Below are 10,273 nucleotides of genomic sequence, written 5' to 3'. Positions count from 1 at the left end.
CAGGGATGGGAAGATAAGCCACGAGTGAAAAGCAAAAGAGAAAGGTGAAGAAATGAAATAATATGGAATAGAAGGAGCAAGAAAGTTCAGTCTACAAAGGTAATCTTTTCAAAGAGATTTGAAGTCTAAAAGAAGTACTAAATTGACCACATGGCTTTATTTTACTCCACCTTCTATTAACACTCAGACCTAGAGAGGTCAATTCCATCAATCTTCTGAACACCAACTGCAGGGAATAAAGGAATATTTGTCTGGTTGATTGATGAAGAAGGGCAAATTGTTGTATACATGTGAAACTTAGTGTGAAAACTGCTGGTTCGACTCCTGCTTTTGGGCTGCAGTCAGTATCCAATGTTGTCCATGGTTCCACGTCTGTGTCTTTCTAATTCCTTCCTGTTCCCAGCTGTGGTTCAGTGGCCAGCTCCCTCTCACCCAGAAATCCAGCTGTATCCATTCAAAGGCCATGTCACGGGCTGGAATACAAACTCTAACCTGGCCTACCAGTGCCCCATCCAGGGCTCTGAGCCAGTCTCTCAGACAAAGCATGAAAGTGACAACTGCTGGACTCGCAAGGGAAGCTAAACGTTCCCATAGCACTGTTTTGAGGTTGAACAAAGGAAAGAGGTTACCCACATTTTCATGACTGGCCTTCATCTCACCCTAACAATCTGGTGCACACTGATGGATGAGATTTAAGGTACCTCCTGTACCTAGTAAAGTGGCCACTGAGTGTATGTTCATGGTCTGCTGCTGCTGTAGCCCATCCACTTCAAAGTTCAACATGCTGTGCATTCAGAGTTGCTCTTCTGCACATTACTGGTGTAACACGTGGTTATTTGAGTTACTGTTGCCTTCCTGTCAGTTTGAACTAGCCTGGCCATTCTCCTCTGACCTCTCTCATTAACAAGGCATTTTGCCCACAGAACTGCCACTCATAGGAATTTTTTTTTTTTTTTGCACCACTCTCTGCAAACTCTAGAGACAGTTGTACATGAAAATCCCAGGAGATCAGCAGTGTCTAAGATACTCAAACCACCCCGCCTGCTATCAACAATAATCCCAAAGTCACTTAGATCAAGTTTCTTCCCCATTCAGAAGTTTGATCTGAACAACAACTGAACCCCTTGACCATGTCTGCATGCTTTTATACATTGAGTTGCCGCCACATGATTAGCTGATTATATATTTGCATTAGTGAGCAGATGTACAGGTGTATCTAATAAAATGGCCACTGACTGTATATGATCTAGCTTACAAAAGGTCATCATATTATGAAACATTAATCTGATTTATGTAGATGATAGTTGATGCAGATGCGGCCTATTTCTATCCTGCGTGGCTCTATAACTCCCTCTGACACATTCATGCCAGATATAATCAAAGATGAAATCCCCCAGAACAAATTCACAAAATGGAATGTCAGATGGAAAATCACGTTGACAAATTTGCCCTGACAGGAGATTCACATCACTCTAGTGAGGACAGATCAATCTAAGAAGTGCCTCGTCGAATTTCCAGAGTGGTGTGGGGTGACTGAGAAAAGGCTGTTGTAGCCTTTTGCTCTGAGTAAACTCAGTTTGCAGTCACTGCTGTAAGAGGGAGAGGGACTGAGTGACAAACACAAAATGTTGGAGGAACTCAGCAGGTCAGGCAGCATCTATGGAGAGGAATAAACAGTTGAAGTATTGGTCTGAGACCCTTCATCAGGACTGGAAAGGAAGAGGAAAGAATCCAGAATAAGAAGGTGGGGTAAGGAGGAAGAAGTGAGAAGCTGAGATGTGGTAGGTGGAAGAGATAAATGCTGAAGAAAGAGGAATCTGATAGGACAGAACAGTGGACTATGGGAGAAAGAGAAGGAGGCGGGTCACCAGAGGGAGGTGATGGGCAGGCGAGGAGAAGGGGTGAGAGGAGAGACAGAATGGGAAATGGAAAAAGAGAGAAGTTGGGGGATTGGAAATTACTGGACGTTAGAAAAATTGATACTCATGGCATCAGGTTTGAGGCTACATTTTTTTCTCTAATAGGATGACAATAGTCAATAAATATGACCATAAGACAGAGGAGCATTTAGGCTATTCGGCCCATTGAGTCTGCTCCGCCATCTCAACATGGCTGATTTATTATCCCTCTCAACCCTATTCTCCTGCCTTCTTCCTGTAACTTTTGATGACCTGACTAATCAAGAACCTATCAACCTGGAAAAGGTAAAGGGCTGAAGAAGAAGGAATTCGATTGTTTAAGATTGTTAGAGTGTAAAGGAGAATGAAATAATTGTTACACTGGATATGAGGCAGTACAAAAAAAAAACACAATAAGGAACAGGACACAATAAAAAACAATAAATAGAAATACAAAAGATAGCTTTTATACATAGGTTGATTGTATGTTCAGACTATCATGCTCAGCACAGGATGGTCTGTACATAAAATGACTCTGACAGGTATTGATAAGGTACTGGTAGTGGGAATGTGGAAGGGTGGGTTATAGGGTGGAGGTATTGATCAGCCTTACTGCTTGTGGAAAGTAACTGTTTTTGAGTCTGATCATCCTGTCGTGGATTATGATTGGAGTGGGACAAACAGTTCATGAGTGGTGTGGGTGGGATCCTTCATAATATAGGAGAGGAGAGTGGACCATTGGAGAAAGGGAAGGAGGAGGGACACTGGAGGAAGCTAATAGACAGGTGAGGAGAAGAGATGAGTGAATAGGGAAAAGGAAAAATACTGGAAGTTAGTGAAATCAATGTTCATACCATCAGTTTTCAGTCCTGATGAAGGCTCTCAGCCCAAAATGTTGACTGTTTATACCTCTCATAGATGCTGCCTGACTTGTTGAGTTCCTCCAGCATTTTCTGTGTTGCTCTGGATTTCCAGCATTTGCAGAATCTCTTGTGTGTTGACTGGGTGTTAGCGCAAAATGGGCGATAATGATCAAGACATCTGTTGTACATATCAACACACACAAATTGCTGAAGGAACTCAGCAGGTCAGGCAGCATCAATGGAAAGCAACGAATAATCAACATTTTGGGCTGAGACCCTTCATCAGGACTGTAAAAAAAGATGAGAAGTCAGAGTATGAAGCTGGGAGGAGGGGAGGAAGTAGCACAATGTGGTAGGTGGTAAGTGAAAGTGAGAAGGGGGAGGGGTGAGGTAAAGAGTTGGGAATTAAATTGCTGAAAGTGATAAAGAGCTGGAGAAGGAGAATCTGATAGGAGAAGGTGGAAGACCATGGAAGAAAGGGAAGGAAAAAGAGCACCAGAGGGAGGTGATCGGCAGGAGAGGAGATAAGGTGAGGGAAGAAAACTGGAATGGGGAATGGTAAATTGGAAAAGGGACAATTACTGAAAGTCCAAGAAATTGTCCATTCCTCAGTTTAACACTTTCAATTATCTCCATTGTAGAACTCTGGAATTTGGCAAAATACAAAAGGGTTTTGAGGAACCTTTTTTCCCTAACTATGACTATGATGCATGCCTCTTTATTTTCTATTTGCACAGAAATTTGAGTGTACACCAACATGTGACTGAATGTGGTCGGTCCCAGAATGGAACAAATTCTTCTGGGTCATATGATGTCACTTTAAAATTCGACCAGGCTCTTCCTGACATGAGTTACATTTACAAGTTCAACAATTTTCTCTGAGGCTCAAGAGGTGACAACCATTGGTCGTTCTCTGGTCAATCATTGCACTGTAAGGAAATGGAATCCTATTCAGCCTCATATCATTACTTACTTCCATCAACTGGCAAACCGCTATAGTTCTGAAACCATGTATCCATCAGCTTCACTTGCAAATGCATCCCTAGTTAGCACAGACACTGATCTACTCTGTTATCCTTGGCCTGAACCTGAATTGCCCTGACTAGGAAAACCAAGAACCCACCCAATCTTCTCAGCCCTGACTCCCCAACATCCAGAATAACCAACCCCAAAATTCCTTGACGAAAGCCCTAACCCCTCACCTACCCAATTATTTTCTTTTTGTGACTGCATTTTTCTGATATTTTGTATGTGCTTGCTATCATATATGTTCTACGTGTCTTGTGTGTGGCTGTTGATACTGTGTTTTGCACCTTTAGCCCGGAGTAATGTTGTTTCGTTTGGCTGTATTCATGGGTAATTATGTATGGTTGAACTTCAACTTGAATCTCCAGTGGTCAAATTCAATGAGAGGTATAGAGAGCAAGAATCATCAAAGTCTTCTTTCCCAGAATGGAAATGTCAAATATTAATGGGCATGGTTTTAAGCTGAGAAGGGCAAAATTCAAAGTGGATTTGTGAGGCAAGTTTTTTAACACAGAGAGTGGTAGGTACCGCTCTGGTAACTGTCAGAGGAAGTGGTCAAAGTAGATATGATAGCTACATTTAGCATTTAGACAAGGATATGAACACGTAGGGGATAGAGAGATGTAGACCACATGCAGGCAGGTGTGCAGCTTGGCATAGACGTTGTGGGCCAAAAGGCTGTTCCTGTTCTGTGTTGTTCTTATGTTCTATCAATTCCCAGCTGATCTGTCTGGAACAGGTAGTGGTCGAAGGAGATGAGTGAGGGCTTTGGAGAGCATCTGCAACATTGGGAATGCGAGAAATGTGGGTATCTGCACTCTCAGTGAATGCTGGAAAACTCAGCAGCTCAGGCAGCATCCATAGGAAAAGAAAAATTGAGTTCATGTGACAGGTGATCTTACAACAGAAATGGCCATTTCTGAAATGTGCAGGAAAGGCCAGTTATATGAAATGGTTGAATATTGTGTCCATTGTATCAATAATGAATCATTAAATGGTATTTTAGTAAAGACATAAATTATTACAATTTAAAGATTGATGCCTACATTTAACAGTTGAGGAAATAGGGATTTTTTGTATGAAATATTGTCCCACCTCTAATTTCAGAGCCAACATTGTTCAAATATAAAATACTGGAGGAACACAGCAAGTCAGGCAGCACAGTAGTGTAGCGGTAAGTGCAAAACTTTACAGTACCAGCTGTAAGATTGGTGGGGTTTCAAATCCCGCCACTGCCTGTAAGGAGGCTGTACGTTCTTCCCATGACTATGTGGGTCTCCTCTGGATTCCTCCCACATTCCAAAGATGTACAATTAGGGATGGTGAGTTGTGGGCATGCTATGACAGTGGCACTTCAGGCTGACCAGCACAATCCGTGATGATTAGGTTTGATGCAAGACAACTGTACATTTGATGTTTCAATGTGCACTTGACAAATAAAGCTAATCTTTACCTATGGATAAGAATAAGCAGTCAATGTTTCAGGCTGAGGCCCTACATCAAGCGACATTTCTCGGCCTGAAGCATCGACAGTTTATGCCCCTCCACAGATGCCGTTTGACTTGCTGAGTTCCTCCAGAATTTTGTGTGTGATACCGAAGACTTCCAGCATCTGCAGGATTTCTTGTGTTTATATTGCTCAAATAGACTTTAACACCCAGTGTTAAGTGACATGAGGACTTGCCGCAGTCCCACTTGGCAAAGATGAGTTGCCTCAGAGGCAAATCATTCCTGGGATGAGAGGATTGAGCAATGAGATGAGATTGTCTCAAACCAAAGATCGAAAGAGCAAGAGATGTTTTATTAAAACAAAGAATTCTGAGAGAGTCTGACTGAGTCTGTGTCCTTTGGATGGAGAGTGTAATCCTGGAGATCTTTTCTTTACATTAGGAGATCAGCCAGCAGTAAGCAGCAATTCCTTTACTCAGAGGGCAATCAATCTTTAGACTTTCCAGTCTCAGTGGACATCATTGAGTTCAATTGATTTTTATCCACTTAAGGATTCCAAATATGAGTTTGGATGGGAAAGTGGATGAAAGGTGGTGGTTCAGATAGAAACCAAGGGAAACGTTGGGGTAACATGATGACGTAGCAGTTAGAGTAAAGCTATTACAGCAACAGTAATCTGGATTCAATTGCACTGCTGTCTGTAAGGTGTTTGTACAACCTCCCGGTGACTGCCTGGGTTTCCTCCCACATTCCAAAGATGTATGGGTTAGCGGGTTAGTAGTCATGAGAGTTATATAGGGCAGTGTGGGCTCATTGGGCTGGAAGGGCCTGTTACCATTCTGAATCTCTAACTAAATAATCACGACAAGTGCAGGCAAGTTGTGCTGAAATGAGAAGGATCATATTTATTAGTGGAACAAGCCTGGGGGCTAAATGGTTTACACTGCTTATGGTGAACTAGGGGCCTCAGGCCTACCCCTGCTCAAGTTTTCTCTCTCAGTGACTGGGGCTGATCATGAGTGCAGGAATGATTCTCTGGTTCCGACTCAATCTATCACATAAGAAAGGTCTTTTCTCCTCTCCCACCATTCCCCTGCCAGGGTCAACTAACTGTACTTTGGCGACGGGTTTAAGCCTTCAGAAAAAAAATCGAACGGACAGCTCAGTCATTCTGAGACTTGCACTGAAGCATTTTATAAGCAGAAATGGATGAACAATCCACTATGCCTGAGCACCCCCATTCCCGACACTCTCCAGCCCTAGAAACACAGCATGAACATGTGGGAGAAGGATGGAAGTCTCGTTCATGTCCCACTCTGAAGACTGAACATTACAGTCTTCTCTGAATGCAGCATTATTGGGAAGAATTCAGACAGTCAGGCAGCATCTATAGATGAGAATAAACAGTATATGTTTCGGGCTGAGGCCCTTCCATTTATTCTGTTTATTCCCTCCATAGAGTCTGCCTGACCAGCTGAGTCCCTCCAGCATTTTGTATGGGTCATTCAAGATTTCCACACCTGCAGAATCATTTGTGTTAAATACTATTTGAGTTCACTTTTATCTTTTCAGCCCAGGATTTTTAAGGCCTGTGATTACTTGAGAATTAATCAATCAACATGGATGGATTTTGTTTTAAATTGCATTTTAACAAATGTTCTAAATGTGATTAAAAATGTTACAAATATCAATAAAATTTGTTGAATTAAGTTTTTCTGTGTTTGACCATAATATCTGTTGACTTGAATTTGCAAAACCTTGTTTCTTGTCCAGGGATATTAGTTTCCATGACAACGATTACCAGCAGCCACTTGGTTGATTCCTTATTCAATGTTTTCTGCCAAGTTCTGGTTCCTTGTGCATCCAAGGTTGCCAATCATTCATTCATTCATAATTTTAACCATGAGAACATAGTTTTCTGTGGAAAACCCGACAAACATAATTTACTGGAGATATACAAGACTGCGGATGCTGGAATCTGGGGCAACACTCAAAAGGCTGGAGGAGTTCAGTGCCGAGAGTCATAGAATCGTAGAAAAGTATAGCACAGAAACAGGTCCTTCAGCCCATCAAATCTGTGCCAAAGCATTTAAACCGCCTACTCCCATCAACCTGCACTGGGACCATCACCCTCCATACCCTACCATCCACATACCTATCCAAACTTCTCTTAAACATTGAAATCAAGCTGGCATGCACCACTTGAGCTGACAGCTCGTTTCACGTACTTGCGACCCTGTGAGTGAAGTTTGCCCTCGTGTTCCCCTTAAACTTTACCCTTTCACCCTTAACCCATGACCCCTAGTAGTAGTTCCACCCAATCTCTGTGCAAAAAGCCTGCTTGCATTTACCCTATCTATACCCCTCATAATTTTGTATGCCTCTATCAAATCTCAATCTTCTATGTTCTAAAGAATACAGTGCTAACCTATTCAATCTTTCCTTATAACTCAGGTCCTCTAGACCCAACAATTTTCTCTGCACTCTTTCACCATTCACTGTGTAAGACTACACTGGTTGATCCTACTGAAGTAAAACACCTCGCACTTGTCTGCATTAAGTTCCACCTGCTATTTTTCAGCTAATTTTTCCAGTTGGTCTAAATCCCGCTACAAGCTCTGGTAGTTTTCCTTGCTGTCCAATGCACCCCCAATCTTGATGTCTTCTGCAAATTTGCTGATCCACTTAACCACATTATCATCCAGATCACTGATAATAGATGACAAACAACAACAAACCGAGTACCGATCCCTGCGGCACTCCACTAGACACAGGCCTCCAATCAGAGAGGCAACCATCTACTACCACTCTCTGGCTTTTCTCACAAAGCCAATGTCCAATTCGATTTACTATATCATCTTAATGCTGAGTGACCGAACTTCCTTCACCAACCTTCCATTGGAGACCTTGTCATATGCCTTGCTGAAGTTCATGTGAACAACTTACCTTGCCTTTATCAACTTTCCTCGTAACTTTTTCGAAAATCCCTATAGGATTAGTTAGACATGACCTACCACACAGAAAGTCACATTGACTATCCCTAATCAGTCCATGTCTATCCAAATACTCATTTATCAGGTCCCTTAAGAAACCTTCCAATAAGTTTCCTACAACTGATGTCAGAGTTATTGGCCTATAATTTCCTGGTTTATGTTTAGAGCCTTTCTTAAGCAGTGGATCAACATTGGCTATCCCCCAATCCTCCGGTACCTCACCTGTCTCCAAGGATGATTTAAAGATCTTTGCTTGGTCCCCTGAAGTTTCTGCACTTGCCCACTACGGGGTCCAAGGGAACATCTGTCAGGCCCTAGGGATTTATCCACCCTAATTAGATTATGAAGACACGCAGTCCTCTTTTATTGTCATTTAGTAATGCATGCATTAAGAAATGATACAATATTTCCTCCGGTGTGATATCACAAAACACAGGACAGACCAAGGCTGAAAAAACTGACAAAACCACATAATTATAACATATAGTTACAACAGTGCAATAATACCATAACTTGATGAAGAAGTCCATGAGCACAGTAAAAAGTTCAAAGTCTCTCAAATGTCCCACATCTCATGCAGACGGGAGAAGGAAGAAAAACTCTCCCTGCCATACCCGACCATGGTCCGACTCTGAGTCATCCAAAAACTTCAAGCCTCCGAATCAGCTCTCCAACACCGAGTACTGAGCGCTATCTCTGTCCAAACGAATCGACCTCAATCTCGGTCACCAGCAGCAGGCAAAGCTGGGGATTTTGAGGCCTTCCCTCCGGAAGATTCCCAACTGCGCAGTAACGACGGCAGCGAACAAGCGTTGCAGAGATTTCTCCAGGTGTTCCTCTGTGCTTTCAAGTCCGTCTCCATCAAATCAGAATTGTCACAGCCCCTATTTAATGGATACGATATCATTTTTCACCAGAGGGCTGTGCACGCACGGCACGCTGCTCTATCTTCTCTCGCTTAAATTGCCTCTAAACAGCAAACACCTCCTCATCTGTAATCTGTACAGTGTCTATGAAATTGATGCCACTTTGCCTCCCTTCTATAGACTCTGTGTCCATCTCCTGAGTAACAGCAGATGCAAAAAAAATCATTTAAGATCCCCCTATCTCTTTTGGCTCCACACGTGCCTTTCTTTTAGCCTTCCATAGTTCTTTCTTAAGTGTTTTCTAGCATTCCTTATACTCAATAAGCTCCTTATTTGTTCCTACCTGCCTAGACCTGCCCTGCACTTCCTATTTTTTTCTTAACCGGGGCCACAATATCTCTTGAAAATGAAAGTTCTCTAAACCTGTTATGATTACCTTTTATTTTGATAGACACACACAAGCTTTGTACTCTCAAAATTTCTCTTTTGAAGGCCTCCCACTTACCAAGTACACATTTACCAGAAAACAACCTGGCCCAATCCCCACTTGCCAGATCCTTTATGATGCCATCAAAATTGGCCTTTCCCAAATTTAGAATCTCAAACCATAGACCAGACCTACCTTTTTCCATATTTACTTTACAACTAATGACATTATGATCACGAGATGCGAAGTGTTCTCTGACAAAAACTTCTGCCACCTGCACTGTCTCATTTCCTAATAGCAGATCAAGTATCGCACACTCTATTGTTGGGACTTCCACGTGCTGATTAAGGAAACTTTCCTGAATACATTGGCAAACTCTATCCCATTTAGTCTTTTTACAGTGTGCAATTCACAGTCAATACGAGGAATGTTCAAATCACCTACCTTATGTTTCTTGCAACAGTCTGCAATACTTCTCTACAAGTTTGTTCCTCTAAATCCCTCGGGTGGTCTGTGATTAAACCCCACTAACATGGTCATACCTTTCTTAGTCCTCAGTTCCACCCATGGAACAATGGAACCCCAGAATACTGAGCTGCCAGTCCTGCCCCTCCTGCAACCAAGTCCCACTAATGGCTACAATAATATAATTCCAGGTGTTGATTCATCCCCTAAACTCATCTGCCTTTCCTATAATACTTCTTGCATTAGAATATATGTACCTCAGGACTTTAGTCACACCATGCTCAAC

General features: G+C 42.3%; 1 protein-coding gene across 1 annotated transcript in view; it reads left to right on the top strand.

Moving 5' to 3' along the window:
• Positions 1-6,919, top strand: part of LOC140204360 (mitogen-activated protein kinase kinase kinase kinase 4) — a 356,637-nt gene extending 349,718 nt beyond the window's left edge. The window contains exon 30 of the mRNA XM_072271038.1: positions 1-6,919. This exon is cut by the window's left edge and continues 5,916 nt beyond it. The gene's annotated coding sequence lies outside the window, so the exon portion shown is untranslated.
• Positions 6,920-10,273: the final 3,354 nt, after the last annotated feature.

This window comes from Mobula birostris, chromosome 10, assembly GCF_030028105.1.
Source record: "Mobula birostris isolate sMobBir1 chromosome 10, sMobBir1.hap1, whole genome shotgun sequence".
Taxonomy (NCBI): Eukaryota; Metazoa; Chordata; class Chondrichthyes; order Myliobatiformes; family Myliobatidae; genus Mobula; species Mobula birostris.
Note: the sequence above shows the minus strand (reverse complement) of the source record. Positions and strands in the feature narration are given on the sequence as shown.